General features: G+C 40.9%; 36 non-coding genes and 12 pseudogenes across 36 annotated transcripts; all 48 read left to right on the plus strand.

Annotated features, from left to right (window-relative positions):
* Positions 1-68: 68 nt before the first annotated feature.
* LOC130618670 (5S ribosomal RNA) lies at positions 69-187 on the plus strand (annotated as a pseudogene).
* A 450-nt stretch (positions 188-637) lies between these two features.
* Positions 638-756, plus strand: LOC130615883 (5S ribosomal RNA). Its single transcript, XR_008976970.1, has one exon. It is a non-coding gene; the product is annotated as a 5S ribosomal RNA (ribosomal RNA).
* A 450-nt stretch (positions 757-1,206) lies between these two features.
* Positions 1,207-1,325, plus strand: LOC130615887 (5S ribosomal RNA). The gene has a single exon (XR_008976974.1). It is a non-coding gene; the product is annotated as a 5S ribosomal RNA (ribosomal RNA).
* Positions 1,326-1,775: 450 nt separating this feature from the next.
* On the plus strand, positions 1,776-1,894 carry LOC130615891 (5S ribosomal RNA). The gene has a single exon (XR_008976977.1). It is a non-coding gene; the product is annotated as a 5S ribosomal RNA (ribosomal RNA).
* Positions 1,895-2,344: 450 nt separating this feature from the next.
* On the plus strand, positions 2,345-2,463 carry LOC130616417 (5S ribosomal RNA). Its single transcript, XR_008977499.1, has one exon. It is a non-coding gene; the product is annotated as a 5S ribosomal RNA (ribosomal RNA).
* Positions 2,464-2,913: 450 nt separating this feature from the next.
* On the plus strand, positions 2,914-3,032 carry LOC130616670 (5S ribosomal RNA). The gene has a single exon (XR_008977751.1). It is a non-coding gene; the product is annotated as a 5S ribosomal RNA (ribosomal RNA).
* A 450-nt stretch (positions 3,033-3,482) lies between these two features.
* On the plus strand, positions 3,483-3,602 carry LOC130616984 (5S ribosomal RNA). The gene has a single exon (XR_008978063.1). It is a non-coding gene; the product is annotated as a 5S ribosomal RNA (ribosomal RNA).
* A 450-nt stretch (positions 3,603-4,052) lies between these two features.
* LOC130615690 (5S ribosomal RNA) lies at positions 4,053-4,171 on the plus strand. Its single transcript, XR_008976777.1, has one exon. It is a non-coding gene; the product is annotated as a 5S ribosomal RNA (ribosomal RNA).
* A 450-nt stretch (positions 4,172-4,621) lies between these two features.
* LOC130618593 (5S ribosomal RNA) lies at positions 4,622-4,740 on the plus strand (annotated as a pseudogene).
* Positions 4,741-5,190: 450 nt separating this feature from the next.
* On the plus strand, positions 5,191-5,309 carry LOC130615042 (5S ribosomal RNA). The gene has a single exon (XR_008976133.1). It is a non-coding gene; the product is annotated as a 5S ribosomal RNA (ribosomal RNA).
* Positions 5,310-5,759: 450 nt separating this feature from the next.
* On the plus strand, positions 5,760-5,878 carry LOC130618650 (5S ribosomal RNA; annotated as a pseudogene).
* A 449-nt stretch (positions 5,879-6,327) lies between these two features.
* On the plus strand, positions 6,328-6,446 carry LOC130615990 (5S ribosomal RNA). The gene has a single exon (XR_008977074.1). It is a non-coding gene; the product is annotated as a 5S ribosomal RNA (ribosomal RNA).
* A 450-nt stretch (positions 6,447-6,896) lies between these two features.
* Positions 6,897-7,015, plus strand: LOC130617372 (5S ribosomal RNA). The gene has a single exon (XR_008978449.1). It is a non-coding gene; the product is annotated as a 5S ribosomal RNA (ribosomal RNA).
* A 450-nt stretch (positions 7,016-7,465) lies between these two features.
* On the plus strand, positions 7,466-7,585 carry LOC130616986 (5S ribosomal RNA). The gene has a single exon (XR_008978064.1). It is a non-coding gene; the product is annotated as a 5S ribosomal RNA (ribosomal RNA).
* A 450-nt stretch (positions 7,586-8,035) lies between these two features.
* On the plus strand, positions 8,036-8,154 carry LOC130615691 (5S ribosomal RNA). The gene has a single exon (XR_008976778.1). It is a non-coding gene; the product is annotated as a 5S ribosomal RNA (ribosomal RNA).
* A 450-nt stretch (positions 8,155-8,604) lies between these two features.
* LOC130618594 (5S ribosomal RNA) lies at positions 8,605-8,723 on the plus strand (annotated as a pseudogene).
* Positions 8,724-9,173: 450 nt separating this feature from the next.
* On the plus strand, positions 9,174-9,292 carry LOC130615043 (5S ribosomal RNA). Its single transcript, XR_008976134.1, has one exon. It is a non-coding gene; the product is annotated as a 5S ribosomal RNA (ribosomal RNA).
* Positions 9,293-9,742: 450 nt separating this feature from the next.
* LOC130618652 (5S ribosomal RNA) lies at positions 9,743-9,861 on the plus strand (annotated as a pseudogene).
* A 449-nt stretch (positions 9,862-10,310) lies between these two features.
* LOC130615991 (5S ribosomal RNA) lies at positions 10,311-10,429 on the plus strand. The gene has a single exon (XR_008977075.1). It is a non-coding gene; the product is annotated as a 5S ribosomal RNA (ribosomal RNA).
* A 450-nt stretch (positions 10,430-10,879) lies between these two features.
* LOC130617373 (5S ribosomal RNA) lies at positions 10,880-10,998 on the plus strand. Its single transcript, XR_008978450.1, has one exon. It is a non-coding gene; the product is annotated as a 5S ribosomal RNA (ribosomal RNA).
* Positions 10,999-11,448: 450 nt separating this feature from the next.
* Positions 11,449-11,567, plus strand: LOC130616671 (5S ribosomal RNA). The gene has a single exon (XR_008977752.1). It is a non-coding gene; the product is annotated as a 5S ribosomal RNA (ribosomal RNA).
* Positions 11,568-12,017: 450 nt separating this feature from the next.
* On the plus strand, positions 12,018-12,136 carry LOC130618654 (5S ribosomal RNA; annotated as a pseudogene).
* A 449-nt stretch (positions 12,137-12,585) lies between these two features.
* On the plus strand, positions 12,586-12,704 carry LOC130615992 (5S ribosomal RNA). The gene has a single exon (XR_008977076.1). It is a non-coding gene; the product is annotated as a 5S ribosomal RNA (ribosomal RNA).
* A 450-nt stretch (positions 12,705-13,154) lies between these two features.
* On the plus strand, positions 13,155-13,273 carry LOC130616868 (5S ribosomal RNA). Its single transcript, XR_008977948.1, has one exon. It is a non-coding gene; the product is annotated as a 5S ribosomal RNA (ribosomal RNA).
* A 450-nt stretch (positions 13,274-13,723) lies between these two features.
* On the plus strand, positions 13,724-13,842 carry LOC130617164 (5S ribosomal RNA). Its single transcript, XR_008978241.1, has one exon. It is a non-coding gene; the product is annotated as a 5S ribosomal RNA (ribosomal RNA).
* A 450-nt stretch (positions 13,843-14,292) lies between these two features.
* LOC130618212 (5S ribosomal RNA) lies at positions 14,293-14,411 on the plus strand. Its single transcript, XR_008979286.1, has one exon. It is a non-coding gene; the product is annotated as a 5S ribosomal RNA (ribosomal RNA).
* A 450-nt stretch (positions 14,412-14,861) lies between these two features.
* On the plus strand, positions 14,862-14,980 carry LOC130617793 (5S ribosomal RNA). Its single transcript, XR_008978869.1, has one exon. It is a non-coding gene; the product is annotated as a 5S ribosomal RNA (ribosomal RNA).
* A 450-nt stretch (positions 14,981-15,430) lies between these two features.
* LOC130616987 (5S ribosomal RNA) lies at positions 15,431-15,550 on the plus strand. The gene has a single exon (XR_008978065.1). It is a non-coding gene; the product is annotated as a 5S ribosomal RNA (ribosomal RNA).
* Positions 15,551-16,000: 450 nt separating this feature from the next.
* LOC130615692 (5S ribosomal RNA) lies at positions 16,001-16,119 on the plus strand. The gene has a single exon (XR_008976779.1). It is a non-coding gene; the product is annotated as a 5S ribosomal RNA (ribosomal RNA).
* Positions 16,120-16,569: 450 nt separating this feature from the next.
* LOC130618627 (5S ribosomal RNA) lies at positions 16,570-16,688 on the plus strand (annotated as a pseudogene).
* Positions 16,689-17,137: 449 nt separating this feature from the next.
* Positions 17,138-17,256, plus strand: LOC130615993 (5S ribosomal RNA). The gene has a single exon (XR_008977077.1). It is a non-coding gene; the product is annotated as a 5S ribosomal RNA (ribosomal RNA).
* Positions 17,257-17,706: 450 nt separating this feature from the next.
* On the plus strand, positions 17,707-17,825 carry LOC130618578 (5S ribosomal RNA; annotated as a pseudogene).
* A 450-nt stretch (positions 17,826-18,275) lies between these two features.
* Positions 18,276-18,394, plus strand: LOC130618537 (5S ribosomal RNA; annotated as a pseudogene).
* Positions 18,395-18,843: 449 nt separating this feature from the next.
* Positions 18,844-18,962, plus strand: LOC130616080 (5S ribosomal RNA). Its single transcript, XR_008977164.1, has one exon. It is a non-coding gene; the product is annotated as a 5S ribosomal RNA (ribosomal RNA).
* A 450-nt stretch (positions 18,963-19,412) lies between these two features.
* Positions 19,413-19,531, plus strand: LOC130615352 (5S ribosomal RNA). The gene has a single exon (XR_008976442.1). It is a non-coding gene; the product is annotated as a 5S ribosomal RNA (ribosomal RNA).
* A 450-nt stretch (positions 19,532-19,981) lies between these two features.
* LOC130616081 (5S ribosomal RNA) lies at positions 19,982-20,100 on the plus strand. The gene has a single exon (XR_008977165.1). It is a non-coding gene; the product is annotated as a 5S ribosomal RNA (ribosomal RNA).
* A 450-nt stretch (positions 20,101-20,550) lies between these two features.
* On the plus strand, positions 20,551-20,669 carry LOC130615824 (5S ribosomal RNA). Its single transcript, XR_008976910.1, has one exon. It is a non-coding gene; the product is annotated as a 5S ribosomal RNA (ribosomal RNA).
* A 450-nt stretch (positions 20,670-21,119) lies between these two features.
* LOC130616345 (5S ribosomal RNA) lies at positions 21,120-21,238 on the plus strand. Its single transcript, XR_008977427.1, has one exon. It is a non-coding gene; the product is annotated as a 5S ribosomal RNA (ribosomal RNA).
* A 441-nt stretch (positions 21,239-21,679) lies between these two features.
* On the plus strand, positions 21,680-21,798 carry LOC130618437 (5S ribosomal RNA; annotated as a pseudogene).
* A 450-nt stretch (positions 21,799-22,248) lies between these two features.
* LOC130616082 (5S ribosomal RNA) lies at positions 22,249-22,367 on the plus strand. Its single transcript, XR_008977167.1, has one exon. It is a non-coding gene; the product is annotated as a 5S ribosomal RNA (ribosomal RNA).
* Positions 22,368-22,817: 450 nt separating this feature from the next.
* LOC130617607 (5S ribosomal RNA) lies at positions 22,818-22,936 on the plus strand. The gene has a single exon (XR_008978685.1). It is a non-coding gene; the product is annotated as a 5S ribosomal RNA (ribosomal RNA).
* A 450-nt stretch (positions 22,937-23,386) lies between these two features.
* On the plus strand, positions 23,387-23,505 carry LOC130615938 (5S ribosomal RNA). Its single transcript, XR_008977024.1, has one exon. It is a non-coding gene; the product is annotated as a 5S ribosomal RNA (ribosomal RNA).
* A 450-nt stretch (positions 23,506-23,955) lies between these two features.
* Positions 23,956-24,074, plus strand: LOC130615892 (5S ribosomal RNA). Its single transcript, XR_008976978.1, has one exon. It is a non-coding gene; the product is annotated as a 5S ribosomal RNA (ribosomal RNA).
* Positions 24,075-24,524: 450 nt separating this feature from the next.
* Positions 24,525-24,643, plus strand: LOC130618543 (5S ribosomal RNA; annotated as a pseudogene).
* A 449-nt stretch (positions 24,644-25,092) lies between these two features.
* Positions 25,093-25,211, plus strand: LOC130616635 (5S ribosomal RNA). The gene has a single exon (XR_008977715.1). It is a non-coding gene; the product is annotated as a 5S ribosomal RNA (ribosomal RNA).
* Positions 25,212-25,661: 450 nt separating this feature from the next.
* Positions 25,662-25,780, plus strand: LOC130618047 (5S ribosomal RNA). The gene has a single exon (XR_008979122.1). It is a non-coding gene; the product is annotated as a 5S ribosomal RNA (ribosomal RNA).
* A 449-nt stretch (positions 25,781-26,229) lies between these two features.
* On the plus strand, positions 26,230-26,349 carry LOC130616988 (5S ribosomal RNA). The gene has a single exon (XR_008978066.1). It is a non-coding gene; the product is annotated as a 5S ribosomal RNA (ribosomal RNA).
* Positions 26,350-26,799: 450 nt separating this feature from the next.
* Positions 26,800-26,918, plus strand: LOC130618556 (5S ribosomal RNA; annotated as a pseudogene).
* The last annotated feature ends 347 nt before the right edge of the window (positions 26,919-27,265 follow it).

The following is a 27,265-nucleotide window of genomic DNA, read 5'->3' on the forward strand; positions in this document are numbered from 1 at the left end:
GACCTTTAAAGTTTGAACCATTTTCGATGTAATGTGCTAATAAATCGTAGATATCTGCCCGTTTGTTTGTTTACGACCATACCACGATGAACACACCTGTTCTCGTCCGATCACGAAAGTTAAGCATCGTCGGGTCAGTATAGTTCTTGGATGGGGAACCGCCTGGGATCTCCCGGTGTCGTAGGCTATTGACTATTTCACGTTACATTATTTATCATTACGACAGTGACGTATCTTTTTTACGCAATAGCCGCTGAGTAAATCAAGTAAGGGACGTGATTAGAAGTTTCTTTCCCTTCAAAACGGCTACAATCTTGCTGCAATAAATGCGCCACGTCGCAAATAAATGGATTACGAGCGTCAGACAAAGAAAATGGCGATGTAGTTACTTTGCTAATTAACTTTGTCATATGAAAATTAAGTCTGAAAGTACCCTAGATTGCCTTCGTTGCAACTTTTTACCGAAAATCTTAAAGCGCATGGTTGTCGTACCAAACCGATAGCGCTTAAAAAGAGCTTTCAAATGCACATAAACACGACCTATTTCGGATGATCCAGTCAAGAAATATGACCTTTAAAGTTTGAACCATTTTCGATGTAATGTGCTAATAAATCGTAGATATCTGCCCGTTTGTTTGTCTACGACGATACCACGATGAACACACCTGTTCTCGTCCGATCACGGAAGTTAAGCATCGTCGGGCCGGGATAGTACTTGGATGGGGGACCGCCTGGGAACTCCCGGTGTCGTAGGCTATTGACTTTTTCACGTTACATTATTTATCATTACGACTGTGACGTATCTTTTTTAGGCAATAGCCGCTGAGTAAATCAAGTAAGGGACGTGATTAGAAGTTTCTGTCCTTTCAAAACGGCTACAATCTGGCAGCAATAAATGCGCCACGTCGCAAATGAATGGATTGCGAGCGTCAGACAAAGAAAATGGCGAAGTAGTTACTTTGCTAATTAACTTTGTCATATGAAAATTAAGTCTGAAAGTACCCTAGATTGCCTTCGTTGGAACTTTTTACCGGAAATCTTAAAGCGCATGGTTGTTGTAATTAATGGATAGCGCTTGAAATGAGCTTTCAAATGCACATAAACACGACCTATTTCGGATGATCCAGTCAAAAAATATGACATTTAAAGTTTAAACCATTTTCGATGTAATGTGCTAATAAATCGTAGAAATCTGCCCGTTTGTTTGTCTACGACCATACCACGATGAACACACCTGTTCTCCTCCGATCACGGAAGTTAAGCATCGTCGGGCCGGGATAGTACTTGGATGGGGGACCGCCTGGGAACTCCCGGTGTCGTAGGCTATTGACTTTTTCACGTTACATTATTTATCATTACGACTGTGACGTATCTTTTTTACGCAATAGCCGCTGAGTAAATCAAGTAAGGGACGTGATTAGAAGTTGCTTTCCCTTCAAAACGGCTACAATCTTGCTGCAATAAATGCGCCACGTCGCAAATAAATGGATTACGAGCGTGAGACAAAGAAAATGGCGATGTAGTTACTTTGCTAATTAACTTTGTCATATGAAAATTAAGTCTGAAAGCACCCTTGATTTCCTTCGTTGGAACTTTTTACCGGAAATCTTAAAGCGCATGGTTGTCGTAAAGAATCGATAGCGCTTGAAATGAGCTTTCAAATGCACATAAACACGACCTATTTCGGATGATCCAGTCAAGAAATATGACCTTAAAAGTTTAAACCATTTTCGATGTAATGTGCTAATAAATCGTAGATATCTGCCCGTTTGTTTGTCTACGACCATACCACGATGAACACACCTGTTCTCGTCCGATCACGGAAGTTAAGCATCGTCGGACCGGGATAGTACTTGGATGGGGGACCGCCTGGGAACTCCCGGTGTCGTAGGCTATTGACTTTTTCACGTTACATTATTTATCATTACGACTGTGACGTATCTTTTTTACGCAATAGCCGCTGAGTAAATCAAGTTAGGGACGTTATTAGAAGTTTATTTCCCTTCAAAGCGGCTACGATCTGGCTGCAATAAATGCGTCACGTCGCAAATCAATGGATTAGGAGCGTCAGACAAAGAAAATGGCGATGTAGTTAATTTGCTAATTAACTTTGTCATATGAAAATTAAGTCTGCAAGTACCCTAGATTGCCTTCGTTGGAACTTTTTACAGGAAATCATAACGCGCATTATTGTTGTCAAGAATCGATAGTGCTTAAAAAGAGCTGTCAAATGCACATAAACACGACCTATTTCGAATAATCCAGTCAAGAAATATGACCTTTAAAGTTTGAACCATTTTCGATGTAATGTGCTAATAAATCGTAGATATCTGCCCGTTTGTTTGTCTACGACCATATCACGATGAACACACCTGTTCTCGTCCGATCACGGAAGTTAAGCATCGTCGGGCCGGGATAGTACTTGGATGGGGAACCACCTGGGAACTCCCGGTGTCGTAGGCTATTGACTTTTTCACGTTACATTATTTATCATTACGACTGTGACGTATCTTTTTTAGGCAATAGCCGCTGAGTAAATCAAGTAAGGGACGTGATTAGAAGTTTCTTTCCCTTCAAATCGGCTACGATCTGGCAGCAATAAATGCGCCACGTCTCAAATGAATGGATTGCGAGCCTCAGACCAAGAAAATGGCGAAGTAATTACTTTGCTAATTAACTTTGTCGTATGAAAATTAAGTCTGAAAGTACCCTAGATTGCCTTCGTTGGAACTTTTTACCGGCAATCTTAAAGCGCATGGTTGTCGTAATTAATGGATAGCGCTTGAAATGAGCTTGCAAATGCACATAAACACGACCTATTTCGGATGATCCAGTCAAGAAATATGACCTTTAAAGTTTAAACCATTTTCGATGTAATGTGCTAATAAATCGTAGATATCTGCCCGTTTGTTTGTCTACGACCATACCACGATGAACACACCTGTTCTCGTCCGATCACGGAAGTTAAGCTTCGTCGGACCGGGATAGTACTTGGATGGGGGACCGCCTGGGAACTCCCGGTGTCGTAGGCTATTGACTTTTTCACGTTACATTATTTATCATTACGACTGTGACGTATCTTTTTTACGCAATAACCGCTGAGTAAATCAAGTAAGGGACGTTATTAGAAGTTTCTTTCCCTTCAAAGCGGCTACGATCTGGCTGCAATAAATGCGCCACGTCGCAAATCAATTGATTACGAGCGTCAGACAAACAAAATGGCGATGTAGTTAATTTGCTAATTAACTTTGTGATAAGAAAATTAAGTCTGCAAGTACCCTAGATTGCCTTCGTTGGAACTTTTTACCGGAAATCATAAAGCGCATTATTGTTGTCAAGAATCGATAGCGCTTAAAAAGAGCTGTCAAATGCACATAAACACGACCTATTTCGGATGATCCAGTCAAGAAATATGACCTTTAAAGTTTAAACCATTTTCGATGTAATGTGCTAATATATCGTAGATATCTGCCCGTTTGTTTGTCTACGACCATACCACGATGAACACACCTGTTCTCGTCCGATCACGGAAGTTAAGCATCGTCGGGCCGGGATAGTACTTGGATGGGGGGACCGCCTGGGAACTCCCGGTGTCGTAGGCTATTGACTTTTTCACGTTACATTATTTATCATTACGACTGTGACGTATCTTTTTTACGCAATAGCCGCTGAGTAAATCAAGTAAAGGACGTTATTAGAAGTTTCTTTCCCTTCAAAGCGGCTACGATCTGGCTGCAATAAATGCACCACGTCGCAGATCAATGGATTACGAGCGTCAGACAAAAAAAATGGCGATGTAGTTAATTTGCTAATTAACTTTGTCATAAGAAAATTAAGTCTGAAAGTACCCTAGATTGCCTTCGTTGGAACTTTTTACCGGAAATCATAAAGCGCATTATTGTTGTCAAGAATCGATAGCGCTTAAAAAGAGCTGTCAAATGCACATAAACACGACCTATTTCGGATGATCCAGTCAAGAAATATGACCTTTAAAGTTTAAACCATTTTCGATGTAATGTGCTAATAAATCGTAGATATCTGCCCGTTTGTTTGTCTACGACTATACCACGATGAACACACCTGTTCTCGTCCGATCACGGAAGTTAAGCATCGTCGGGCCGGGATAGTACTTGGATGGGGGACCGCCTGGGAACTCCCGGTGTCGTAGGCTATTGACTTTTTCACGTTACATTATTTATCATTACGACTGTGACGTATCTTTTTTACGCAATAGCCGCTGAGTAAATCAAGCAAGGGACGTTATTAGAAGTTTTTTTCCCTTCAAAGCGGCTGCGATCTGGCTGCAATAAATGCGCCACGTCGCAAATCAATGGATTACGAGCGTCAGACAAAAAAAATGGCGATGTAGTTAATTTGCTAATTAACTTTGTCATATGAGAATTAAGTCTGCAAGTACCCTAGATTGCCTTCGTTGGAACTATTTACCGGAAATCATAAAGCGCATTATTTTTGTCAAGAATCGATAGCGCTTAAAAAGTGCTGTCAAATGCACATAAACACGACCTATTTCGAATGATCCAGTCAAGAAATATGACCTTTAAAGTTTGAACCATTATCGATGTAATGTGCTAATAAATCGTAGATATCTGCCCGTTTGTTTGTCTACTACCATACCACGATGAACACACCTGTTCTCGTCCGATCACGGAAGTTATGCATCGTCGGGTCGGGATAGTACTTGGATGGGGGACCGCCTGGGATCTCCCGGTGTCGTAGGCTATTGACTATTTCACGTTACATTATTTATCATTACGACTGTGACGTATCTTTTTTACGCAATAGCCGCTGAGTAAATCAAGTAAGGGACGTGATTAGAAGATGCTTTCCCTTCAAAACGGCTACAATCTTGCTGCAATAAATGCGCCACGTCGCAAATAAATGGATTACGAGCGTCAGACAAAGAAAATGGCGATGTAGTTACTTTGCTAATTAACTTTGTCATATGAAAATTAAGTCTGAAAGCACCCTAGATTTCCTTCGTTGGAACTTTTTACCGGAAATTTTAAAGCGCATGGTTGTCGTAATTAATGGGTAGCGCTTGAAATAAGATTTCAAATGCACATAAACACGACCTATTTCGGATGATCCAGTCAAGAAATATGACCTTTAAAGTTTAAACCATTTTCGATGTAATGTGCTAATAAATCGTAGATATCTGCCCGTTTGTTTGTCTACGACCATACCACGATGAACACACCTGTTCTCGTCCGATCACGGAAGTTAAGCATCGTCGGGCCGGGATAGTACTTGGATGGGGGACCGCCTGGGAACTCCCGGTGTCGTAGGCTATTGACTTTTTCACGTTACATTATTTATCATTACGACTGTGACGTATCTTTTTTACGCAATAGCCGCTGAGTAAATCAAGCAAGGGACGTTATTAGAAGTTTCTTTCCCTTCAAAGCGGCTGCGATCTGGCTGCAATAAATGCGCCACGTCGCAAATCAATGGATTACGAGCGTCAGACAAAAAAAATGGCGATGTAGTTAATTTGCTAATTAACTTTGTCATATGAGAATTAAGTCTGCAAGTACCCTAGATTGCCTTCGTTGGAACTTTTTACCGGAAATCATAAAGCGCATTATTGTTGTCAAGAATCGATAGCGCTTAAAAAGTGCTGTCAAATGCACATAAACGCGACCTATTTCGAATGATCCAGTCAAGAAATATGACCTTTAAAGTTTGAACCATTTTCGATGTAATGTGCTAATAAATCGTAGATATCTGCCCGTTTGTTTGTCTACTACCATACCACGATGAACACACCTGTTCTCGTCCGATCACGGAAGTTATGCATCGTCGGGTCGGGATAGTACTTGAATGGGGGACCGCCTGGGATCTCCCGGTGTCGTAGGCTATTGACTATTTCACGTTACATTACTTATCATTACGACTGTGACGTATCTTTTTTACGCAATAGCCGCTGAGTAAATCAAGTAAGGGACGTGATTAGAAGATGCTTTCCCTTCAAAACGGCTACAATCTTGCTGCAATAAATGCGCCACGTCGCAAATAAATGGATTACGAGCGTCAGACAAAGAAAATCGCGATGTAGTTACTTTGCTGATTAACTTTGTCATATGAAAATTAAGTCTGAAACACCCTAGATTTCTTTCGTTGGAACTTTTTACCGGAAATCTTAAAGCGCATGGTTGTCGTAAAGAATCGATAGCGCTTGAAATGAGCTTTCAAATGCACATAAACACGACCTATTTCGGATGATCCAGTCAAGAAATATGACCTTTAAAGTTTAAACCATTTTCGATGTAATGTGCTAATAAATCGTAGATATCTGCCCGTTTGTTTGTCTACGACCATACCACGATGAACACACCTGTTCTCGTCCGATCACGGAAGTTAAGCATCGTCGGGCCGGGTTAGTATTTGGATGGGGGACCGCCTGGGAACTCCCGGTGTCGTAGGCTATTGACTTTTTCACGTTACATTATTTATCATTACGACTGTGACGTATCTTTTTTACGCAATAGCCGCTGAGTAAATCAAGAAAGAGACATGATTAGAAGTTGCTTTCCCTTCAAAACGGCTACCATCGTGCTGCAATAAATGCGCCACGTCGCAAATCAATGGATTAGGAGCGTCAGACAAAGAAAATGGCGATGTAGTTAATTTGCTAATTAACTTTGTCATATGAAAATTAAGTCTGCAAGTACCCTAGATTGCCTTCGTTGGAACTTTTTGCAGGAAATCATAACGCGCATTATTGTTATCAAGAATTGATAGCGCTTAAAAAGAGCTGTCAAATGCACATAAACACGACCTATTTCGAATGATCCAGTCAAGAAATATGACCTTTCAAGTTTGAACCATTTTCGATGTAATGTGCTAATAAATCGTAGATATCTACCCGTTTGTTTGTCTACGACCATATCACGATGAACACACCTGTTCTCGTCCGATTACGGAAGTTAAGCATCGTCGGGCCGGGATAGTACTTGGATGGGGGACCACCTGGGAACTCCCGGTGTCGTAGGTTATTGACTTTTTCACGTTACATTATTTATCATTACGACTGTGACGTATCTTTTTTACGCAATAACCGCTGAGTAAATCAAGTAAGGGACGTTATTAGAAGTTTCTTTCCCTTCAAAGCGGCTACGATCTGGCTGCAATAAATGCGCCACGTCGCAAATCAATTGATTACGAGCGTCAGACAAACAAAATGGCGATGTAGTTAATTTGCTAATTAACTTTGTGATAAGAAAATTAAGTCTGCAAGTACCCTAGATTGCCTTCGTTGGAACTTTTTACCGGAAATCATAAAGCGCATTATTGTTGTCAAGAATCGATAGCGCTTAAAAAGAGCTGTCAAATGCACATAAACACGACCTATTTCGGATGATCCAGTCAAGAAATATGACCTTTAAAGTTTAAACCATTTTCGATGTAATGTGCTAATATATCGTAGATATCTGCCCGTTTGTTTGTCTACGACCATACCACGATGAACACACCTGTTCTCGTCCGATCACGGAAGTTAAGCATCGTCGGGCCGGGATAGTACTTGGATGGGGGGACCGCCTGGGAACTCCCGGTGTCGTAGGCTATTGACTTTTTCACGTTACATTATTTATCATTACGACTGTGACGTATCTTTTTTACGCAATAGCCGCTGAGTAAATCAAGTAAAGGACGTTATTAGAAGTTTCTTTCCCTTCAAAGCGGCTACGATCTGGCTGCAATAAATGCACCACGTCGCAGATCAATGGATTACGAGCGTCAGACAAAAAAAATGGCGATGTAGTTAATTTGCTAATTAACTTTGTCATAAGAAAATTAAGTCTGAAAGTACCCTAGATTGCCTTCGTTGGAACTTTTTACCGGAAATCATAAAGCGCATTATTGTTGTCAAGAATCGATAGCGCTTAAAAAGAGCTGTCAAATGCACATAAACACGACCTATTTCGGATGATCCAGTCAAGAAATATGACCTTTAAAGTTTAAACCATTTTCGATGTAATGTGCTAATAAATCGTAGATATCTGCCCGTTTGTTTGTCTACGACTATACCACGATGAACACACCTGTTCTCGTCCGATCACGGAAGTTAAGCATCGTCGGGCCGGGATAGTACTTGGATGGGGGACCGCCTGGGAACTCCCGGTGTCGTAGGCTATTGACTTTTTCACGTTACATTATTTATCATTACGACTGTGACGTATCTTTTTTACGCAATAGCCGCTGAGTAAATCAAGCAAGGGACGTTATTAGAAGTTTTTTTCCCTTCAAAGCGGCTGCGATCTGGCTGCAATAAATGCGCCACGTCGCAAATCAATGGATTACGAGCGTCAGACAAAAAAAATGGCGATGTAGTTAATTTGCTAATTAACTTTGTCATATGAGAATTAAGTCTGCAAGTACCCTAGATTGCCTTCGTTGGAACTATTTACCGGAAATCATAAAGCGCATTATTTTTGTCAAGAATCGATAGCGCTTAAAAAGTGCTGTCAAATGCACATAAACACGACCTATTTCGAATGATCCAGTCAAGAAATATGACCTTTAAAGTTTGAACCATTATCGATGTAATGTGCTAATAAATCGTAGATATCTGCCCGTTTGTTTGTCTACTACCATACCACGATGAACACACCTGTTCTCGTCCGATCACGGAAGTTATGCATCGTCGGGTCGGGATAGTACTTGGATGGGGGACCGCCTGGGATCTCCCGGTGTCGTAGGCTATTGACTATTTCACGTTACATTATTTATCATTACGACTGTGACGTATCTTTTTTACGCAATAGCCGCTGAGTAAATCAAGTAAGGGACGTGATTAGAAGATGCTTTCCCTTCAAAACGGCTACAATCTTGCTGCAATAAATGCGCCACGTCGCAAATAAATGGATTACGAGCGTCAGACAAAGAAAATGGCGATGTAGTTACTTTGCTAATTAACTTTGTCATATGAAAATTAAGTCTGAAAGCACCCTAGATTTCCTTCGTTGGAACTTTTTACCGGAAATTTTAAAGCGCATGGTTGTCGTAATTAATGGGTAGCGCTTGAAATAAGATTTCAAATGCACATAAACACGACCTATTTCGGATGATCCAGTCAAGAAATATGACCTTTAAAGTTTAAACCATTTTCGATGTAATGTGCTAATAAATCGTAGATATCTGCCCGTTTGTTTGTCTACGACCATACCACGATGAACACACCTGTTCTCGTCCGATCACGGAAGTTAAGCATCGTCGGGCCGGGATAGTACTTGGATGGGGGACCGCCTGGGAACTCCCGGTGTCGTAGGCTATTGACTTTTTCACGTTACATTATTTATCATTACGACTGTGACGTATCTTTTTTACGCAATAGCCGCTGAGTAAATCAAGCAAGGGACGTTATTAGAAGTTTCTTTCCCTTCAAAGCGGCTGCGATCTGGCTGCAATAAATGCGCCACGTCGCAAATCAATGGATTACGAGCGTCAGACAAAAAAAATGGCGATGTAGTTAATTTGCTAATTAACTTTGTCATATGAGAATTAAGTCTGCAAGTACCCTAGATTGCCTTCGTTGGAACTTTTTACCGGAAATCATAAAGCGCATTATTGTTGTCAAGAATCGATAGCGCTTAAAAAGTGCTGTCAAATGCACATAAACGCGACCTATTTCGAATGATCCAGTCAAGAAATATGACCTTTAAAGTTTGAACCATTTTCGATGTAATGTGCTAATAAATCGTAGATATCTGCCCGTTTGTTTGTCTACTACCATACCACGATGAACACACCTGTTCTCGTCCGATCACGGAAGTTATGCATCGTCGGGTCGGGATAGTACTTGAATGGGGGACCGCCTGGGATCTCCCGGTGTCGTAGGCTATTGACTATTTCACGTTACATTACTTATCATTACGACTGTGACGTATCTTTTTTACGCAATAGCCGCTGAGTAAATCAAGTAAGGGACGTGATTAGAAGATGCTTTCCCTTCAAAACGGCTACAATCTTGCTGCAATAAATGCGCCACGTCGCAAATAAATGGATTACGAGCGTCAGACAAAGAAAATCGCGATGTAGTTACTTTGCTGATTAACTTTGTCATATGAAAATTAAGTCTGAAACACCCTAGATTTCTTTCGTTGGAACTTTTTACCGGAAATCTTAAAGCGCATGGTTGTCGTAAAGAATCGATAGCGCTTGAAATGAGCTTTCAAATGCACATAAACACGACCTATTTCGGATGATCCAGTCAAGAAATATGACCTTTAAAGTTTAAACCATTTTCGATGTAATGTGCTAATAAATCGTAGATATCTGCCCGTTTGTTTGTCTACGACCATACCACGATGAACACACCTGTTCTCGTCCGATCACGGAAGTTAAGCATCGTCGGGCCGGGTTAGTATTTGGATGGGGGACCGCCTGGGAACTCCCGGTGTCGTAGGCTATTGACTTTTTCACGTTACATTATTTATCATTACGACTGTGACGTATCTTTTTTACGCAATAGCCGCTGAGTAAATCAAGAAAGAGACATGATTAGAAGTTGCTTTCCCTTCAAAACGGCTACCATCGTGCTGCAATAAATGCGCCACGTCGCAAATCAATGGATTAGGAGCGTCAGACAAAGAAAATGGCGATGTAGTTAATTTGCTAATTAACTTTGTCATATGAAAATTAAGTCTGCAAGTACCCTAGATTGCCTTCGTTGGAACTTTTTGCAGGAAATCATAACGCGCATTATTGTTATCAAGAATTGATAGCGCTTAAAAAGAGCTGTCAAATGCACATAAACACGACCTATTTCGAATGATCCAGTCAAGAAATATGACCTTTCAAGTTTGAACCATTTTCGATGTAATGTGCTAATAAATCGTAGATATCTACCCGTTTGTTTGTCTACGACCATATCACGATGAACACACCTGTTCTCGTCCGATTACGGAAGTTAAGCATCGTCGGGCCGGGATAGTACTTGGATGGGGGACCACCTGGGAACTCCCGGTGTCGTAGGTTATTGACTTTTTCACGTTACATTATTTATCATTACGACTGTGACGTATCTTTTTTAGGCAATAGCCGCTGAGTAAATCAAGTAAGGGACGTGATTAGAAGTTTCTTTCCCTTCAAAACGGCTACGATCTGGCAGCAATAAATGCGCCACGTCTCAAATGAATGGATTTCGAGCCTCAGACAAAGAAAATGGCGAAGTAGTTACTTTGCTAATTAACTTTGTCGTATGAAAATTAAGTCTGAAAGTACCCTAGATTGCCTTCGTTGGAACTTTTTACCGGCAATCTTAAAGCGCATGGTTGTCGTAATTAATGGATAGCCCTTGAAATGAGCTTGCAAATGCACATAAACACGACCTATTTCGGATGATCCAGTCAAGAAATATGACTTTTAAAGTTTAAACCATTTTCGATGTAATGTGCTAATAAATCGTAGATATCTGCCCGTTTGTTTGTCTACGACCATACCACGATGAACACACCTGTTCTCGTCCGATCACGGAAGTTAAGCTTCGTCGGACCGGGATAGTACTTGGATGGGGGACCGCCTGGGAACTCCCGGTGTCGTAGGCTATTGACTTTTTCACGTTACATTATTTATCATTACGACTGTGACGTATCTTTTTTACGCAATAACCGCTGAGTAAATCAAGCAAGGGACGTTATTAGAAGTTTCTTTCCCTTCAAAGCGGCTGCGATCTGGCTGCAATAAATGCGCCACGTCGCAAATCAATGGATTACGAGCGTCAGACAAAAAAAATGGCGATGTAGTTAATTTGCTAATTAATTTTGTCATATGAGAATTAAGTCTGCAAGTACCCTAGATTGCCTTCGTTGGAACTTTTTACCGGAAATCATAAAGCGCATTATTGTTGTCAAGAATCGATAGCGCTTAAAAAGTGCTGTCAAATGCACATAAACGCGACCTATTTCGAATGATCCAGTCAAGAAATATGACCTTTAAAGTTTGAACCATTTTCGATGTAATGAGCTAATAAATCGTAGATATCTGCCCGTTTGTTTGTCTACTACCATACCACGATGAACACACCTGTTCTCGTCCGATCACGGAAGTTATGCATCGTCGGGTCGGGATAGTACTTGAATGGGGGACCGCCTGGGATCTCCCGGTGTCGTAGGCTATTGACTATTTCACGTTACATTACTTATCATTACGACTGTGACGTATCTTTTTTACGCAATAGCCGCTGAGTAAATCAAGTAAGGGACGTGATTAGAAGATGCTTTCCCTTCAAAACGGCTACAATCTTGCTGCAATAAATGCGCCACGTCGCAAATAAATGGATTACGAGCGTCAGACAAAGAAAATGGCGATGTAGTTACTTTGCTAATTAACTTTGTCATATGAAAATTAAGTCTGAAACACCCTAGATTTCTTTCGTTGGAACTTTTTACCGGAAATCTTAAAGCGCATGGTTGTCGTAAAGAATCGATAGCGCTTGAAATGAGCTTTCAAATGCACATAAACACGACCTATTTCGGATGATCCAGTCAAGAAATATGACCTTTAAAGTTTAAACCATTTTCGATGTAATGTGCTAATAAATCGTAGATATCTGCCCGTTTGTTTGTCTACGACCATACCACGATGAACACACCTGTTCTCGTCCGATCACGGAAGTTAAGCATCGTCGGGCCGGGTTAGTATTTGGATGGGGGACCGCCTGGGAACTCCCGGTGTCGTAGGCTATTGACTTTTTCACGTTACATTATTTATCATTACGACTGTGACGTATCTTTTTTACGCAATAGCCGCTGAGTAAATCAAGAAAGAGACATGATTAGAAGTTGCTTTCCCTTCAAAACGGCTACCATCGTGCTGCAATAAATGCGCCACGTCGCAAATCAATGGATTAGCAGCGTCAGACAAAGAAAATGGCGATGTAGTTAATTTGCTAATTAACTTTGTCATATGAAAATTAAGTCTGCAAGTACCCTAGATTGCCTTCGTTGGAACTTTTTGCAGGAAATCATAACGCGCATTATTGTTATCAAGAATTGATAGCGCTTAAAAAGAGCTGTCAAATGCACATAAACACGACCTATTTCGAATGATCCAGTCAAGAAATATGACCTTTCAAGTTTGAACCATTTTCGATGTAATGTGCTAATAAATAGTAGATATCTACCCGTTTGTTTGTCTACGACCATATCACGATGAACACACCTGTTCTCGTCCGATTACGGAAGTTAAGCATCGTCGGGCCGGGATAGTACTTGGATGGGGGACCACCTGGGAACTCCCGGTGTCGTAGGCTATTGACTTTTTCACGTTACATTATTTATCATTACGACTGTGACGTATCTTTTTTAGGCAATAGCCGCTGAGTAAATCAAGTAAGGGACGTGATTAGAAGTTTCTTTCCCTTCAAAACGGCTACGATCTGGCAGCAATAAATGCGCCACGTCTCAAATGAATGGATTGCGAGCCTCAGACAAAGAAAATGGCGAAGTAGTTACTTTGCTAATTAACTTTGTCGTATGAAAATTAAGTCTGAAAGTACCCTAGATTGCCTTCGTTGGAACTTTTTACCGGCAATCTTAAAGCGCATGGTTGTCGTAATTAATGGATAGCGCTTGAAATGAACTTGCAAATGCACATAAACACGACCTATTTCGGATGATCCAGTCAACAAATATGACCTTTAAAGTTTAAACCATTTTCGATGTAATGTGCTAATAAATCGTAGATATCTGCCCGTTTGTTTGTCTACGACCATACCACGATGAACACACCTGTTCTCGTCCGATCACGGAAGTTAAGCTTCGTCGGACCGGGACAGTACTTGGATGGGGGACCGCCTGGGAACTCCCGGTGTCGTAGGCTATTGACTTTTTCACGTTACATTATTTATCATTACGACTGTGACGTATCTTTTTTACGCAATAACCGCTGAGTAAATCAAGTAAGGGACGTTATTAGAAGTTTCTTTCCCTTCAAAGCGGCTACGATCTGGCTGCAATAAATGCGCCACGTCGCAAATCAATTGATTACGAGCGTCAGACAACCAAAATGGCGATGTAGTTAATTTGCTAATTAACTTTGTGATATGAAAATTAAGTCTGCAAGTACCCTAGATTGCCTTCGTTGGAACTTTTTACCGGAAATCATAAAGCGCATTATTGTTGTCAAGAATCGATAGCGCTTAAAAAGAGCTGTCAAATGCACATAAACACGACCTATTTCAAATGATCCAGTCAAGAAATATGACCTTTAAAGTTTGAACCATTTTCGATGTAATGTGCTAATAAATTGTAGATATCTGCCCGTTTGTTTGTCTTCGACCATACCACGATGAACACACCTGTTCTCGTCCGATCAAGGAAGTTAAGCATCGTCGGGCCGGGATAGTATCTGGATGGGGGACCGCCTGGGAACTCCCGGTGTCGTAGGCTATTGACTTTTTCACGTTACATTATTTATCATTACGACTGTGACGTATCTTTTTTACGCAATAGCCGCTGAGTAAATCAAGAAAGAGACATGATTAGAAGTTGCTTTCCCTTCAAAACGGCTACCATCGTGCTGCAATAAATGCGCCACGTCGCAAATGAATGGATTACGAGCGTCAGACAAAGAAAATAGCGTTGTACTTACTTTGCTAACTAACTTTGTCATATGAAAATTAAGTCTGAAAGTACCCTAGATTGCCTTCGTTGGAACTTTTTACCGGAAATCTTAAAGCGCATTATTGTCGTAATTAATGGATAGCGCTTGAAATGAGCTTTCAAATGCACATAAACACGACCTATTTCGGATGATCCAGTCAAGAAATATGACCTTTAAAGTTTAAACCACTTTCGATGTAATGTGCTAATAAATCGTAGATATCTGCCAGTTTGTTTGTCTACGACCATACCACGATGAACACACCTGTTCTTGTCCGATAACGGAAGTTAAGCATCGTCGGGCCGGGATAGTACTTGGATGGGGAACCGCCTGGGAACTCCCGGTGTCGTAGGCTTTTGACTTTTTCACATTACATTATTTATCATTACGACTGTGACGTATCTTTTTTAGGCTATAGCCGCTGAGTAAATCAAGTAAGGGACGTGATTAGAAGTTTCTTTCCCTTCAAAACGGCTACGATCTGGCAGCAATAAATGCGCCACGTCGCACATGAATGGATTGCGAGCGTCAGACAAAGAAAATGGCGAAGTAGTTACTTTGCTAATTAACTTTGTCATATGAAAATTAAGTCTGAAAGTACCCTAGATTGCCTTCGTTGGAACTTTTTACCGGAAATCTTAAAGCACATGGTTGTCGTAATTAATGGATAGCGCTTGAAATGAGATTTCAAATGCACATAAACACGACCTATTTCGGATGATCCAGTCAAGAAATATGACCTTTAAAGTTTAAACCATTTTCGATGTAATGTGCTAATATATCGTAGATATCTGCCCGTTTGTTTGTCTACGACCATACCACGATGAACACACCTGTTCTCGTCCGATCACGGAAGTTAAGCATCGTCGGGCCGGGATAGTACTTGGATGGGGGGACCGCCTGGGAACTCCCGGTGTCGTAGGCTATTGACTTTTTCACGTTACATTATTTATCATTGCGACTGTGACGTATCTTTTTTACGCAATAGCCGCTGAGTAAATCAAGTAAAGGACGTTATTAGAAGTTTCTTTCCCTTCAAAGCGGCTACGATCTGGCTGCAATAAATGCACCACGTCGCAGATCAATGGATTAAGAGCGTCAGACAAAAAAAATGGCGATGTAGTTAATTTGCTAATTAACTTTGTCATAAGAAAATTAAGTCTGAAAGCACCCTAGATTTCCTTCGTTGGAACTTTTTACCGGAAATTTTAAAGCGCATGGTTGTCGTAATTAATGGATAGCGCTTGAAATGAGATTTCAAATGCACATAAACACGACCTATTTCGGATGATCCAGTCAAGAAATATGACCTTTAAAGTTTAAACCATTTTCGATGTAATGTGCTAATAAATCGTAGATATCTGCCCGTTTGTTTGTCTACGACTATACCACGATGAACACACCTGTTCTCGTCCGATCACGGAAGTTAAGCATCGTCGGGCCGGGATAGTACTTGGATGGGGGACCGCCTGGGAACTCCCGGTGTCGTAGGCTATTGACTTTTTCACGTTACATTATTTATCATTACGACTGTGACGTATCTTTTTTACGCAATAGCCGCTGAGTAAATCAAGCAAGGGACGTTATTAGAAGTTTCTTTCCCTTCAAAGCGGCTGCGATCTGGCTGCAATAAATGCGCCACGTCGCAAATCAATGGATTACGAGCGTCAGACAAAAAAAATGGCGATGTAGTTAATTTGCTAATTAACTTTGTCATATGAGAATTAAGTCTGCAAGTACCCTAGATTGCCTTCGTTGGAACTTTTTACCGGAAATCATAATGCGCATTATTGTTGTCAAGAATCGATAGCACTTAAAAAGTGCTGTCAAATGCACATAAACGCGACCTATTTCGAATGATCCAGTCAAGAAATATGACCTTTAAAGTTTGAACCATTTTCGATGTAATGTGCTAATAAATCGTAGATATCTGCCCGTTTGTTTGTCTACTACCATACCACGATGAACACACCTGTTCTCGTCCGATCACGGAAGTTATGCATCGTCGGGTCGGGATAGTACTTGAATGGGGGACCGCCTGGGATCTCCTGGTGTCGTAGGCTATTGACTATTTCACGTTACATTACTTATCATTACGACTGTGACGTATCTTTTTTACGCAATAGCCGCTGAGTAAATCAAGTAAGGGACGTGATTAGAAGATGCTTTCCCTTCAAAACGGCTACAATCTTGCTGCAATAAATGCGCCACGTCGCAAATAAATGGATTACGAGCGTCAGACAAAGAAAATGGCGATGTAGTTACTTTGCTAATTAACTTTGTCATATGAAAATTAAGTCTGAAACACCCTAGATTTCTTTCGTTGGAACTTTTTACCGGAAATCTTAAAGCGCATGGTTGTCGTAAAGAATCGATAGCGCTTGAAATGAGCTTTCAAATGCACATAAACACGACCTATTTCGGATGATCCAGTCAAGAAATATGACCTTTAAAGTTTAAACCATTTTCGATGTAATGTGCTAATAAATCGTAGATATCTGCCCGTTTGTTTGTCTACGACCATACCACGATGAACACACCTGTTCTCGTCCGATCACGGAAGTTAAGCATCGTCGGGCCGGGTTAGTATTTGGATGGGGGACCGCCTGGGAACTCCCGGTGTCGTAGGCTATTGACTTTTTCACGTTACATTATTTATCATTACGACTGTGACGTATCTTTTTTACGCAATAGCCGCTGAGTAAATCAAGAAAGAGACATGATTAGAAGTTGCTTTCCCTTCAAAACGGCTACCATCGTGCTGCAATAAATGCGCCACGTCGCAAATCAATGGATTAGGAGCGTCAGACAAAGAAAATGGCGATGTAGTTAATTTGCTAATTAACTTTGTCATATGAAAATTAAGTCTGCAAGTACCCTAGATTGCCTTCGTTGGAACTTTTTGCAGGAAATCATAACGCGCATTATTGTTATCAAGAATTGATAGCGCTTAAAAAGAGCTGTCAAATGCACATAAACACGACCTATTTCGAATGATCCAGTCAAGAAATATGACCTTTCAAGTTTGAACCATTTTCGATGTAATGTGCTAATAAATCGTAGATATCTACCCGTTTGTTTGTCTACGACCATATCACGATAAACACACCTGTTCTCGTCCGATTACGGAAGTTAAGCATCGTCGGGCCGGGATAGTACTTGGATGGGGGACCACCTGGGAACTCTCGGTGTCCTAGGCTATTGACTTTTTCACGTTACATTATTTATCATTACGACTGTGACGTATCTTTTTTAGGCAATAGCCGCTGAGTAAATCAAGTAAGGGACGTGATTAGAAGTTTCTTTCCCTTCAAAACGGCTACGATCTGGCAGCAATAAATGCGCCACGTCTCAAATGAATGGATTGCGAGCCTCAGACAAAGAAAATGGCGAAGTAGTTACTTTGCTAATTAACTTTGTCATATGAAAATTAAGTCTGAAAGTACCCTAGATTGCCTTCGTTGGAACTTTTTACCGGAAATCTTAAAGCGTATGGTTGTCGTAATTAATGGATAGCGCTTGAAATGAGCTTGCAAATGCACATAAACACGACCTATTTCGGATGATCCAGTCAAGAAATATGACCTTTAAAGTTTAAACCATTTTCGATGTAATGTGCTAATAAATCGTAGATATCTGCCCGTTTGTTTGTCTACGACCATACTACGATGAACACACCTGTTCTCGTCCGATCACGGAAGTTATGCATCGTCGGGTCGGGATAGTACTTGAATGGGGGACCGCCTGGGATCTCCCGGTGTCGTAGGCTATTGACTATTTCACGTTACATTACTTATCATTACGACTGTGACGTATCTTTTTTACGCAATAGCCGCTGAGTAAATCAAGTAAGGGACGTGATTAGAAGATGCTTTCCCTTCAAAACGGCTACAATCTTGCTGCAATAAATGCGCCACGTCGCAAATAAATGGATTACGAGCGTCAGACAAAGAAAATGGCGATGTAGTTACTTTGCTAATTAACTTTGTCATATGAAAATTAAGTCTGAAACACCCTAGATTTCTTTGGTTGGAACTTTTTACCGGAAATCTTAAAGCGCATGGTTGTCGTAAAGAATCGATAGCGCTTGAAATGAGCTTTCAAATGCACATAAACACGACCTATTTCGGATGATCCAGTCAAGAAATATGACCTTTAAAGTTTAAACCATTTTCGATGTAATGTGCTAATAAATCGTAGATATCTGCCCGTTTGTTTGTCTACGACCATACCACGATGAACACACCTGTTCTCGTCCGATCACGGAAGTTAAGCATCGTCGGGCCGGGATAGTATTTGGATGGGGGACCGCCTGGGAACTCCCGGTGTCGTAGGCTATTGACTTTTTCACGTTACATTATTTATCATTACGACTATGACGTATCTTTTTTACGCAATAGCCGCTGAGTAAATCAAGAAAGAGACATGATTAGAAGTTGCTTTCCCTTCAAAACGGCTACCATCGTGCTGCAATAAATGCGCCACGTCGCAAATCAATGGATTAGGAGCGTCAGACAAAGAAAATGGCGATGTAGTTAATTTGCTAATTAACTTTGTCATATGAAAATTAAGTCTGCAAGTACCCTAGATTGCCTTCGTTGGAACTTTTTGCAGGAAATCATAACGCGCATTATTGTTATCAAGAATTGATAGCGCTTAAAAAGAGCTGTCAAATGCACATAAACACGACCTATTTCGAATGATCCAGTCAAGAAATATGACCTTTCAAGTTTGAACCATTTTCGATGTAATGTGCTAATAAATCGTAGATATCTACCCGTTTGTTTGTCTACGACCATATCACGATGAACACACCTGTTCCCGTCCGATCACGGAAGTTAAGCATCGTCGGGCCGGGATAGTACTTGGATGGGGGACCACCTGGGAACTCCCGGTGTCGTAGGCTATTGACTTTTTCACGTTACATTATTTATCATTGCGACTGTGACGTATCTTTTTTACGCAATAGCCGCTGAGTAAATCAAGTAAGGGACGTGATTAGAAGTTTCTTTCCCTTCAAAACGGCTACGATCTGGCAGCAATAAATGCGCCACGTCTCAAATGAATGGATTGCGAGCCTCAGACAAAGAAAATGGCGAAGTAGTTACTTTGCTAATTAACTTTGTCATATGAAAATTAAGTCTGAAAGTACCCTAGATTGCCTTCGTTGGAACTTTTTACCGGAAATCTTAAAGCGCATGGTTGTCGTAATTAATGGATAGCGCTTGAAATGAGCTTTCAAATGCACATAAACACGACCTATTTCGGATGATCCAGTCAAGAAATATGACCTTTAAAGTTTAAACCATTTTCGATGTAATGTGCTAATAAATCGTAGATATCTGCCCGTTTGTTTGTCTACGACCATACCACGATGAACACACCTGTTCTCGTCCGATCACGGAAGTTAAGCATCGTCGGGCCGGGATAGTATTTGGATGGGGGACCGCCTGGGAACTCCCGGTGTCGTAGGCTATTGACTTTTTCACGTTACATTATTTATCATTACGACTATGACGTATCTTTTTTACGCAATAGCCGCTGAGTAAATCAAGAAAGAGACATGATTAGAAGTTGCTTTCCCTTCAAAACGGCTACCATCGTGCTGCAATAAATGCGCCACGTCGCAAATCAATGGATTAGGAGCGTCAGACAAAGAAAATGGCGATGTAGTTAATTTGCTAATTAACTTTGTCATATGAAAATTAAGTCTGCAAGTACCCTAGATTGCCTTCGTTGGAACTTTTTGCAGGAAATCATAACGCGCATTATTGTTATCAAGAATTGATAGCGCTTAAAAAGAGCTGTCAAATGCACATAAACACGACCTATTTCGAATGATCCAGTCAAGAAATATGACCTTTCAAGTTTGAACCATTTTCGATGTAATGTGCTAATAAATCGTAGATATCTACCCGTTTGTTTGTCTACGACCATATCACGATGAACACACCTGTTCCCGTCCGATCACGGAAGTTAAGCATCGTCGGGCCGGGATAGTACTTGGATGGGGGACCACCTGGGAACTCCCGGTGTCGTAGCCTATTGACTTTTTCACGTTACATTATTTATCATTGCGACTGTGACGTATCTTTTTTACGCAATAGCCGCTGAGTAAATCAAGTAAGGGACGTGATTAGAAGTTTCTTTCCCTTCAAAACGGCTACGATCTGGCAGCAATAAATGCGCCACGTCTCAAATGAATGGATTGCGAGCCTCAGACAAAGAAAATGGCGAAGTAGTTACTTTGCTAATTAACTTTGTCATATGAAAATTAAGTCTGAAAGTACCCTAGATTGCCTTCGTTGGAACTTTTTACCGGAAATCTTAAAGCGCATGGTTGTCGTAATTAATGGATAGCGCTTGAAATGAGCTTGCAAATGCACATAAACACGACCTATTTCGGATGATCCAGTCAAGAAATATGACCTTTAAAGTTTAAACCATTTTCGATGTAATGTGCTAATAAATCGTAGATATCTGCCCGTTTGTTTGTCTACGACCATACCACGATGAACACACCTGTTCTCGTCCGATCACGGAAGTTAAGCATCGTTGGACCGGGATAGTACTTGGATGGGGGACCGTCTGGGAACTTCCGGTGTCGTAGGCTATTGACTTTTTCACGTTACATTATTTATCATTACGACTGTGACGTATCTTTTTTACGCAATAACCGCTGAGTAAATCAAGTAAGGGACGTTATTAGAAGTTTCTTTCCCTTCAAAGCGGCTACGATCTGGCTGCAATAAATGCGCCACGTCGCAAATCAATTGATTACGAGCGTCAGACAAACAAAATGGCGATGTAGTTAATTTGCTAATTAACTTTGTCATATGAAAATTAAGTCTGCAAGTACCCTAGATTGCCTTCGTTGGAACTTTTTACCGGAAATCATAAAGCGCATTATTGTTGTCAAGAATCGATAGCGAGCTGTCAAATGCACATAAACACGACCTATTTCGAATGATCCAGTCAAGAAATATGACCTTTAAAGTTTGAACCATCTTCGATGTAATGTGCTAATAAATCGTAGATATATGCCCGTTTGTTTGTCTACGACCATACCACGATGAACACACCTGTTCTCGTCCGATCACAGAAATTATGCATCGTCGGGTCGGGATAGTACTTGGATGGGGGACCGCCTGGGATCTCCCGGTGTCGTAGGCTATTGACTTTTTCACGTTACATTATTTATCATTACGACTGTGACGTATCTTTTTTACGCAATAGCCGCTGAGTAAATCAAGAAAGAGACATGATTAGAAGTTGCTTTCCCTTCAAAATGGCTACGATCTGGCAGCAATAAATGCGCCAAGTCGCAAATGAATGGATTACGAGCGTCAGACAAAGAAAATGGCGATGTAGTTAATTTGCTAATTAACTTTGTCATATGAAAAATAAGTCTGAAAGTACCCTAGATTGCCTTCGTTGGAACTTTTTACCGGAAATCTTAAAGCGCATGGTTGTCGTAATTAATGGATAGCGCTTGAAATGAGCTTTCATATGCACATAAACACGACCTATTTCGGATAATCCAGTCAAGAAATATGACCTTTAAAGTTTAAACCATTTTCGATGTAATGTGCTAATAAATCGTAGATATCTGCCCGTTTGTTTGTCTACGACCATACCACGATGAACACACCTGTTCTCGTCCGATCACGGAAGTTAAGCATCGTCGGGCCGGGATAGTATTTGGATGGGGGACCGCCTGGGAACTCCCGGTGTCGTAGGCTATTGACTTTTTCACGTTACATTATTTATCATTACGACTGTGACGTATCTTTTTTACGCAATAGCCGCTGAGTAAATCAAGAAAGAGACATGATTAGAAGTTGCTTTCCCTTCAAAACGGCTACCATCGTGCTGCAATAAATGCGCCACGTCGCAAATGAATGGATTACGAGCGTCAGACAAAGAAAATAGCGATGTAATTACTTTGCTAACTAACTTTGTCATATGAAAATTAAGTCGGAAAGTACCCTAGATTGCCTTCGTTGGAACTTTTTACCGGAAATCTTAAAGCGCATTATTGTCGTAATTAATGGATAGCGCTTGAAATGAGCTTTCAAATGCACATAAACACGACCTATTTCGGATGATCCAGTCAAGAAATATGACCTTTAAAGTTTAAACCACTTTCGATGTAATGTGCTAATAAATCGTAGATATCTGCCAGTTTGTTTGTCTACGACCATACCACGATAAACACACCTGTTCTCGTCCGATCACGGAAGTTAAGCATCGTCGGGCCGGGATAGTATTTGGATGGGGAACCGCCTGGGAACTCCCGGTGTCGTAGGCTATTGACTTTTTCACGTTACATTATTTATCATTACGACTGTGACGTATCTTTTTTACGCAATAGCCGCTGAGTAAATCAAGAAAGAGACATGATTAGAAGTTGCTTTCCCTTCAAAACGGCTACCATCGTGCTGCAATAAATGCGCCACGTCGCAAATCAATGGATTAGGAGCGTCAGACAAAGAAAATGGCGATGTAGTTAATTTGCTAATTAACTTTGTCATATGAAAATTAAGTCTGCAAGTACCCTAGATTGCCTTCGTTGGAACTTTTTGCAGGAAATCATAACGCGCATTATTGTTATCAAGAATTGATAGCGCTTAAAAAGAGCTGTCAAATGCACATAAACACGACCTATTTCGAATGATCCAGTCAAGAAATATGACCTTTCAAGTTTGAACCATTTTCGATGTAATGTGCTAATAAATCGTAGATATCTACCCGTTTGATTGTCTACGACCATATCACGATGAACACACCTGTTCTCGTCCGATCACGGAAGTTAAGCATCGTCGGGCCGGGATAGTACTTGGATGGGGGACCACCTGGGAACTCCCGGTGTCGTAGGCTATTGACTTTTTCACGTTACATTATTTATCATTACGACTGTGACGTATCTTTTTTAGGCAATAGCCGCTGAGTAAATCAAGTAAGGGACGTGATTAGAAGTTTCTTTCCCTTCAAAACGGCTACGATCTGGCAGCAATAAATGCGCCACGTCTCAAATGAATGGATTGCGAGCCTCAGACAAAGAAAATGGCGAAGTAGTTACTTTGCTAATTAACTTTGTCATATGAAAATTAAGTCTGAAAGTACCCTAGATTGTCTTCGTTGGAACTTTTTACCGGAAATCTTAAAGCGCATGGTTGTCGTAATTAATGGATAGCGCTTGAAATGAGCTTGCAAATGCACATAAACACGACCTATTTCGGATGATCCAGTCAAGAAATATGACCTTTAAAGTTTAAACCATTTTCGATGTAATGTGCTAATAAATCGTAGATATCTGCCCGTTTGTTTGTCTACGACCATACCACGATGAACACACCTGTTCTCGTCCGATCACGGAAGTTAAGCATCGTCGGACCGGGATAGTACTTGGATGGGGGACCGCCTGGGAACTCCCGGTGTCGTAGGCTATTGACTTTTTCACGTTACATTATTTATCATTACGACTGTGACGTATATTTTTTAGGCAATAGCCGCTGAGTAAATCAAGTAAGGGACGTTATTAGAAGTTTCTTTCCCTTCAAAGCGGCTACGATCTGGCTGCAATAAATGCGCCACGTCGCAAATCAATTGATTACGAGCGTCAGACAAACAAAATGGCGATGTAGTTAATTTGCTAATTAACTTTGTCATATGAAAATTAAGTCTGCAAGTACCCTAGATTGCCTTCGTTGGAACTTTTTACCGGAAATCATAAAGCGCATTATTGTTGTCAAGAATCGATAGCGCTTAAAAAGAGCTGTCAAATGCACATAAACACGACCTATTTCGAATGATCCAGTCAAGAAATATGACCTTTAAAGTTTGAACCATTTTCGACGTAATGTGCTAATAAATCGTAGATATCTGCCCGTTTGTTTGTCTACGACCATACCACGATGAACACACCTGTTCTCGTCCGATCACGGAAATTATGCATCGTCGGGTCGGGATAGTACTTGGATGGGGGACCGCCTGGGATCTCCCGGTGTCGTAGGCTATTGACTTTTTCACGTTACATTATTTATCATTACGACTGTGACGTATCTTTTTTACGCAATAGCCGCTGAGTAAATCAAGAAAGAGACATGATTAGAAGTTGCTTTCCCTTCAAAATGGCTACGATCTGGCAGCAATAAATGCGCCAAGTCGCAAATGAATGGATTACGAGCGTCAGACAAAGAAAATGGCGATGTAGTTAATTTGCTAATTAACTTTGTCATATGAAAATTAAGTCTGAAAGTACCCTAGATTGCCTTCGTTGGAACTTTTTACCGGAAATCTTAAAGCGCATGGTTGTCGTAATTAATGGATAGGGCTTGAAATGAGTTTCATATGCACATAAACACGACCTATTTCGGATAATCCAGTCAAGAAATATGACCTTTAAAGTTTAAACCATTTTCGATGTAATGTGCTAATAAATCGTAGATATCCGCCCGTTTGTTTGTCTACGACCATACCACGATGAACACACCTGTTCTCGTCCGATCACGGAAGTTAAGCATCGTCGGGCCGGGATAGTATTTGGATGGGGAACCGCCTGGGAACTCCCGGTGTCGTAGGCTATTGACTTTTTCACGTTACATTATTTATCATTACGACTGTGACGTATCTTTTTTACGCAATAGCCGCTGAGTAAATCAAGAAAGAGACATGATTAGAAGTTGCTTTCCCTTCAAAACGGCTACCATCGTGCTGCAATAAATGCGCCACGTCGCAAATGAATGGATTACGAGCGTCAGACAAAGAAAATAGCGATGTACTTACTTTGCTAACTAACTTTGTCATATGAAAATTAAGTCGGAAAGTAGCCTAGATTGCCTTCGTTGGAACTTTTTACCGGAAATCTTAAAGCGCATTATTGTCGTAATTAATGGATAGCGCTTGAAATGAGCTTTCAAATGCACATAAACACGACCTATTTCGGATGATCCAGTCAAGAAATATGACCTTTAAAGTTTAAACCACTTTCGATGTAATGTGCTAATAAATCGTAGATATCTGCCAGTTTGCTTGTCTACGACCATACCACGATGAACACACCTGTTCTCGTCCGATCACGGAAGTTAAGCATCGTCATGCCGGGATAGTACTTGGATGGGGAACCGCCTGGGAACTCCCGGTGTCGTAGGCTTTTGACTTTTTCACGTTACATTATTTATCATTACGACTGTGACGTATCTTTTTTAGGCTATAGCCGCTGAGTAAATCAAGTAAGGGACGTGATTAGAAGTTTCTTTCCCTTCAAAACGGCTACGATCTGGCAGCAATAAATGCGCCACGTCGCACATGAATGGATTGCGAGCGTCAGACAAAGAAAATGGCGAAGTAGTTACTTTGCTAATTAACTTTGTCATATGAAAATTAAGTCTGAAAGTACCCTAGATTGCCTTCGTTGGAACTTTTTACCGGAAACCTTAAAGCCATGGTTGTCGTAATTAATGGATTGCGCTTGAAATGAGATTTCAAATGCACATAAACACGACCTATTTCGGATGATCCAGTCAAGAAATATGACCTTTAAAGTTTAAACCATTTTCGATGTAATGTGCTAATAAATCGTAGATATCTGCCCGTTTGTTTGTCTACGACCATACCACGATGAACACACCTGTTCTCGTCCGATCACGGAAGTTAAGCATCGTCGGGCCGGGATAGTACTTGGATGGGGGGACCGCCTGGGAACTCCCGGTGTCGTAGGCTATTGACTTTTTCACGTTACATTATTCATCATTACGACTGTGACGTATCTTTTTTACGCAATAGCCGCTGAATAAATCAAGTAAGGGACGTTATTAGAAGTTTCTTTCCCTTCAAAGCGGCTACGATCTGGCTGCAATAAATGCACCACGTCGCAAATCAATGGAATACGAGCGTCAGACAAAAAAAATGGCGATGTAGTTAATTTGCTAATTAACTTTGTCATATGAAAATTAAGTCTGCAAGTACCCTAGACTGCCTTCGTTGGAGCTTTTTACCGGAAATCATAAAGCGCATTATTGTTGTCAAGAATCGATAGCGCTTAAAAAGTGCTGTCAAATGCACATAAACACGACCTATTTCGAATGATCCAGTCAACAAATATGACCTTTAAAGTTTGAACCATTTTCGATGTAATGTGCTAATATATCGTAGATATCTGCCCGTTTGTTTGTCTACTACCATACCACGATGAACACACCTGTTCTCGTCCGATCACGGAAGTTATGCATCGTCGGGTCGGGATAGTACTTGGATGGGGGACCGCCTGGGATTTCCCGGTGTCGTAGGCTATTGACTATTTCACGTTACATTATTTATCATTACGACTGTGACGTATCTTTTTTACGCAATAGCCGCTGAGTAAATCAAGTAAGGGACGTGATTAGAAGATGCTTCCCCTTCAAAACGGCTACAATCTTGCTGCAATAAATGCGCCACGTCGCAAATAAATGGATTACGAGCGTCAGACAAAGAAAATGGCGATGTAGTTACTTTGCTAATTAACTTTGTCATATGAAAATTAAGTCTGAAAGCACCCTAGATTTCCTTCGTTGGAACTTTTTACCGGAAATTTTAAAGCGCATGGTTGTCGTAATTAATGGATAGCGCTTGAAATGAGATTTCAAATGCACATAAA

The sequence above is a fragment of the Hydractinia symbiolongicarpus genome, chromosome 11, assembly GCF_029227915.1.
Source record: "Hydractinia symbiolongicarpus strain clone_291-10 chromosome 11, HSymV2.1, whole genome shotgun sequence".
NCBI lineage: Eukaryota > Metazoa > Cnidaria > Hydrozoa > Anthoathecata > Hydractiniidae > Hydractinia > Hydractinia symbiolongicarpus.